The 5630-nt window shown below is 46.6% G+C and overlaps 2 non-coding genes and 1 pseudogene across 2 annotated transcripts; all 3 read right to left on the bottom strand.

Annotated features, from left to right (window-relative positions):
• Positions 1 to 1219: 1219 nt before the first annotated feature.
• Positions 1220 to 1342, bottom strand: LOC119342319. The gene has a single exon (XR_005165524.1). It is a non-coding gene; the product is annotated as a small nucleolar RNA SNORD14 (small nucleolar RNA).
• Positions 1343 to 1410: 68 nt separating this feature from the next.
• On the bottom strand, positions 1411 to 1583 carry LOC119342507 (annotated as a pseudogene).
• A 61-nt stretch (positions 1584 to 1644) lies between these two features.
• LOC119342461 lies at positions 1645 to 1825 on the bottom strand. The gene has a single exon (XR_005165593.1). It is a non-coding gene; the product is annotated as a small nucleolar RNA Z112 (small nucleolar RNA).
• Positions 1826 to 5630: the final 3805 nt, after the last annotated feature.

The following is a 5630-nucleotide window of genomic DNA, read 5'->3' as shown; positions in this document are numbered from 1 at the left end:
CAAAAGGCCTGGAGCAACCCCATACGCAATGATAAAGCAACAAAAATAGTGCTACAAATCAGCATCCACTAACCAGCCAGTTTCAGCGCACGATGGTCCTGGCCACACATCCTTCATCAACATCGAGTGGTAGGCTCAGTTCAACACAAACAAAGAATAAAAAAAGATATATCTACCTTTGATGGTACATTGCAGACACACCAGCATAACAGACAATAAATGAGACAAATGAAATCAAACACAGAGATCGACGGTCTCATGTATGGCTGCTAAGTTATCCTACTCGCTCTCGCTTAGGCTGGTCATAGTGGGAAGTAACTTAGAGTAGTAACATGCATACGTTACTACTATATGTTACTACCCTTATAGTGGGAAGTGTCATATGTGGAGTAACATACACATGATCATTTATTGTCTTGTAGACTCATTTTGCATTGGAAAGCGCTATGTGATGGTAACATATTAGGTTACTCTATTTTCCTCTCTCCTCATTAACTACTTGCCACATCAACATTTTTGCTTATGTGGCATCTATGTTACTACCTATGTTACTCCCACTATGACCAGCCTTATGCGAGCCCACAACTGGCACCTGCGCCTCACCCAAAGAAAAGAAGATGGCCGATTCTAGTAGAGTCCAGAAGTGTTATTTAATTATTTCTGATACGATGTGTCAGTGCCGCCAGCTAGACAGTTTAGTTTGCAGGTATACTAACAGGATAGCATGAAATTATGATGGCAGAAGTATCATGTTCAGTTTGTCAGCACAAGTGGTTGAAAATGATGTCAGATTGAGACTATAAGGGTAGCTATCGCTAGTGTTTCCATCTGGAAGCAAAGCAGAGCAATGCAAACACAGAGAGGCATGAGGTTCTAACCTCCCAAGGATGAACTTGCCCTCCTATGTTCTGGACAAGAGAACATCTTAGGCATTATAGATACAGTTATGTTGGATGCTCCTCCACTCAAAAAGACCCTCGGGGAACAACATGGCGATCTTCTGGCATGGCAATCTTAATCGAGCCGCTTCCATCTGGATGATGCAGGTACCAAGTTCAGAATGCGCAATATATGTACACAAAGAAGGGATGTGTTAAATGGGCCGCCAATACATAGCAGGTTGCGAATGCACTGAATCAATTATTTACCAAAAGAGATGCCTTGTTATGGTATTATTTTTTCGAGATCAAATAACAAGATTTAACTGGGGAAATCAACATGGCTCAGACATTCAAGGAAGGAATTAGCAGCATTAGCACTCAAGCCTGGCAGGGCAAAACAGCTCGTAGGCGACAACTGCGAATGTTTTGGGAAACAAGCCTTAGTTTTATCATCATCGTCATCGAGTTCCCCAATTTCAAATCAACTACAAAAATATTATACTACATCGTCCAAGTATGTGAAGCGGGAAGTTATAATCACAACAACGGCTCAGTTTTACGGACTGAATAACAGCCACAGGTTCCTATCAAATGTGAAACGTCCAAGAACTCTCTCTCTCTCTCTCTCTCTCTCTCTCTCTCTCAACGCAATGTAGCATCTCCGATCAAGGCATGTAGCTACTAGAGACGTGGCATCAGACCCAAGCAAAATAAACAAATTGTTGATAAAAAGAGGAAGAGAATAGAAAGCACCTGCAATAAAATCCCTCAAAGACCCATTTAAAATCAACCACACGGCTGATCAAGCAGGTGCAAATGGGTATTTCCATCCAAGACCAAACCACATAGGCTATCATATAAGGATGGACACTTGCAGCTGCAGAGAAGAGCTGTTGTACAGTGTCATATGGCACTTCCTATGGTCTAGAGCTCTTCAATGATACAAGATATATTAAAAACATGAAAGCAAAACAAATGAAGCATAAATTAGGAGGTCCAAGATAATTGTTACATACTTAAAACCATCCCTTTGTGCTAAAAAAAAATGTCCTCTACTAGGTAAAGCAGTAATATGAGAGAGCCATGAGTTGAACCGTCAACGTGAATTTCTCAAGGGCTACATCCTTGCCATTGAAGCATCAAGCTTCCAAAGATATTGTACACAACTGATGGGCATGTCCTCATATACAGGTCCAAACTTCCCTCACTCTGCCATCGCTTCCTCCTCACCATCCGCGTCCTTACTATCCACCTCTTTTTTGGACGTCTCCATCGCGGCTGCCAAAAGCTTCAACATTCTAACATGGATGAAGCACATGATCATCGCCGCATCGAGATCCAACTCGTCTACTCCTCATGGTCACCATCCTCTGAAGCGGCCACGAGCTCAACCTTCTTCTCTTTGAATTTGGTCTTCTATTCTTTAAGGTTTATCTTCTTCTCCGTCGCCTCCATCAAGATGTTGAACCTCTCGACATTCTTTTCTCCCTGCACATCATAGCGCTTGACATATGCCTCCTCCTTCGCCAAGATGCTCTCAAACCTCTCCGTCATCTTGACTGGCGCCCCTTCTCGTTTCAACTTGGCGTGGAAATGATTGTAGCGGAGAGGGTGGGGAAGCACGGGTTTTGGCGCAGAAACAATACGGTCTGCTCACAATGCACGGGCGGAGGTTCGGACTCCCGCAATGCCACCTTGGCCTTCTACCGTTTTGCGGGAAAACGAACAGGCAGATGCGTTCACAGACAAATACTGGACCGCGTTAATGACAAATTGCATCGGGACTGTTTGGTCAAAAAAATTGTATGTGTTTTGGGGGTCCACGTTGAAGATGCATGACTAGTCAGATATAAACGTATGATGCAGTTCATCCATATATGAATCCACGATTACATCATCGATGCCAGCATAGAAGCAAACATAAAAATCACAAAGAATCCTCTAGGTACAACCTGTGGAACGTCCTTGTCGTTGCCGCCGACACTGCTCGCCCTGGCCACGTGTGGGTCAATCTCACCGTCAGTCTCCTGCCCTTCCTTGTGGTGGTCATCGTCTTTCTCCTCCGTGTGGAGAGATGCCGGAGCGAGAGCGAAACCCTGAAACTCGACGACTGCCGCATGGGCGTCCACGTAGGTGTCGGCGTCATCATCGGCGGCGTAGCCGTCTTCCATACGTACGACGTAAAAGCAAAACACATTGTCCAGCTCCACCGGCGCCTGCAGCTTCACGCAAGGGTCCTCTGCCGACAGCGTCCCGAGCATGAGGTTCCGCGTGCCGATCTTGACGCAGGCGGCCACGACGCTCTTGCCGCCATATGCTCTCCCCGGACGGATGAGGACGACGTCGGTGACGTAGAGGCTCTCGTCGGTGCTCCTAGGTGCTAGCGTCTCCTCCTCGCCGCACTTAAGCCGCGAAAACAAGGGTTGTCGTTGTGACCGCCCGTCGTGTGTGTCTTTGTCCTTGCGTGACAAATGCATCGGCACGGTTGCACTGCGTGTGTCAGCTTTGTTCCAGGCTGGCAGAGGGGATTGGTCACGAGGTCGGGTCGGCTAATCCTGTTTAATCAAGTGGTACGAGCTCGCCCAACCCATCACTTAATGGTGGCAGATGCGCCCAAATGGGCGATTGAGAGGGTGGATAAGGGCTGTCGCGCATTCTTTTGGGCAGGTACTGAAGCTGTTCATGGCGGGAAGTGTTCTGTTGCCTGGCAAAAAGTTTGTCGACCCAAACTGCTCGGTGGACTGGGTGTGATTGACCTGCATAATCACGGGATTGCGCTTCGTTTGCCGTGGGAATGGCTCAAACGATCGGACAGCTCGCGGCCCTGGGAAGGGCTGAAATTTTCCTCTGACAAGCAAGTGCAAATTGCTTTCGATAGCTTGGTGCACTGGCAGCTTGGGGAAGGATCCAGCGTGCTGTTTTGGAGAGATCGCTGGCTGAATGGAGCTCGCCCGGCTGAAATTGTGCCTCTGGTTGTTGGTAAGGTCAGGACTCAGGTGGCGAACAAGAGAACCGTCAAGGATGCGATGCATCTCCATTCCTGGACTTCTGACATTGTTGGAGATATGTCGACGGAGGAGTTGAGTCAGTTCGTCCATCTCTGGACTAGACTGATTTTGATAGAGCTCATTCCTAATGAGGAGGATAAACTGATCTGGCCATGGGATGCCTCGGGTAAGTACACGGCAAAATCGGCTTATAAGATGTTGTGCGAAGGGGGAATCAAATTCCAATGTGCATATGCAGTCTGGCGGTGTTGGGCGCCACTAACTTGCAAGATTTTCATCTGGTTGGCTTTGCACTATCGTATTTGGACGTCGGATCGGAGATACATGCACGGGCTGCAGGATCAAACATCTGTATGCTTTCTGTATGATCAGGAGGAAGACACGGTGGATCATATCCTTCTACAGTGTGTTTTCGCTCGTCAGGTGTGGTACCTCTGCTTCACTAGACTTGGCATTGATGTTTCCATCTTGCCAACCACGACGGATAACCTGGAGGATTGGTGGACTAGGTCGAGGAAGAGAATTCACAAGACATTCCGTAAAGGTTTTGACGCCTTTTGTATACTAGTTTGGTGGAACTTGTGGAAGCAGAGAAATGGTAGGGTATTTACGTCACGAGCCATTGCTAGCGAATGGGGTACTGTTGCACTGAGTCATCAGGAGCTCCTGCGTTAGGTCCAAGCAGGAGGGAGAGGAGTACAACACCTAACTGAGGAGTAGTGTGTTTGTGTGGGAGTGGTATATTTCGATGTGTTATCCGTCTGTGGATGGCCATCAATTATAGCTCTTGTATATAACCTCTGCCTTCTATAAACCAATGGTACGCGTTTTGCGTACTCTTAAAAGTATATACTTGTAGGAGGACTAGTTAGAGGAAGAGGAGATGATTAATTACCTAGTTTCTTATAGCTTACTGCTTGCATCTTGATCTCGTCCATCCAGTCTATGAGTGAAGAATGGATGATTGAGTTCATCCGATGAGCATCTCTTGCGTAAACTTGTTGAACCAAGTAGTATGATTGACTTCCCTTTAGAGAAATAGCAGGTTATATATGTACCAGCATGCACGATTAAGCAGAGGAACGAGGTCTTGCCTACTACATGGCCATGATGGAGCGCGCCAACCATGTTTTGGCATGTGGAACTTTTTCCAGGAAACTCCGCAATGCATGCGGTTATTAAAATGTGTTGACATGTTTTTGATAGCAAATTAATTAAATGGCTTTCACTCGTGTTTTAATCCAGGTATATATCCTTTCCACTAGCCAGAGTTGCATTTTGTTTCACACATGATGTAGTGTCGTTGTGGACGTGTTTCTTAACCCATCCAACCCGTTATGCTGCCGAAATTATCGTTGTGAGCATTTGTTGCAATGGATGGATGCTTGCATGCCTCGTGACAGTTTGGTCAAAAAAAAAAAAACGTGCGTTTTGAAGGTCCGTGTTGAAGATGCATGACTAGTCAAATATAAACGTATGGTGCACTTCATCCATATATGAATCCACGATTACATCATCGATGCCAGCATAGAAGCAAACATAAAAATCACAAAGAATCCTCTAGCTACAACCTGTGGAACGTCCTTGCCGTTGCCGCCGGCACTGCTCGCCCTGGCCACGTGTGGGTCAATCTCGCCATCAGTCTCCTGCCCTTCCTTGTGGTCGTCATCGTCTTTCTCCTCTGTGTGGAGAGACGGCGAAACGAGAGCGAAACCCTGGAACTCGACGACTGCCGCACCGG

Source organism: Triticum dicoccoides, chromosome 7B (genome assembly GCF_002162155.2).
Source record: "Triticum dicoccoides isolate Atlit2015 ecotype Zavitan chromosome 7B, WEW_v2.0, whole genome shotgun sequence".
Lineage (NCBI taxonomy): Eukaryota > Viridiplantae > Streptophyta > Magnoliopsida > Poales > Poaceae > Triticum > Triticum dicoccoides.
The sequence above is the reverse complement of the archived record's forward strand: the minus strand, read 5'-3'. Positions and strand labels throughout refer to the sequence as shown.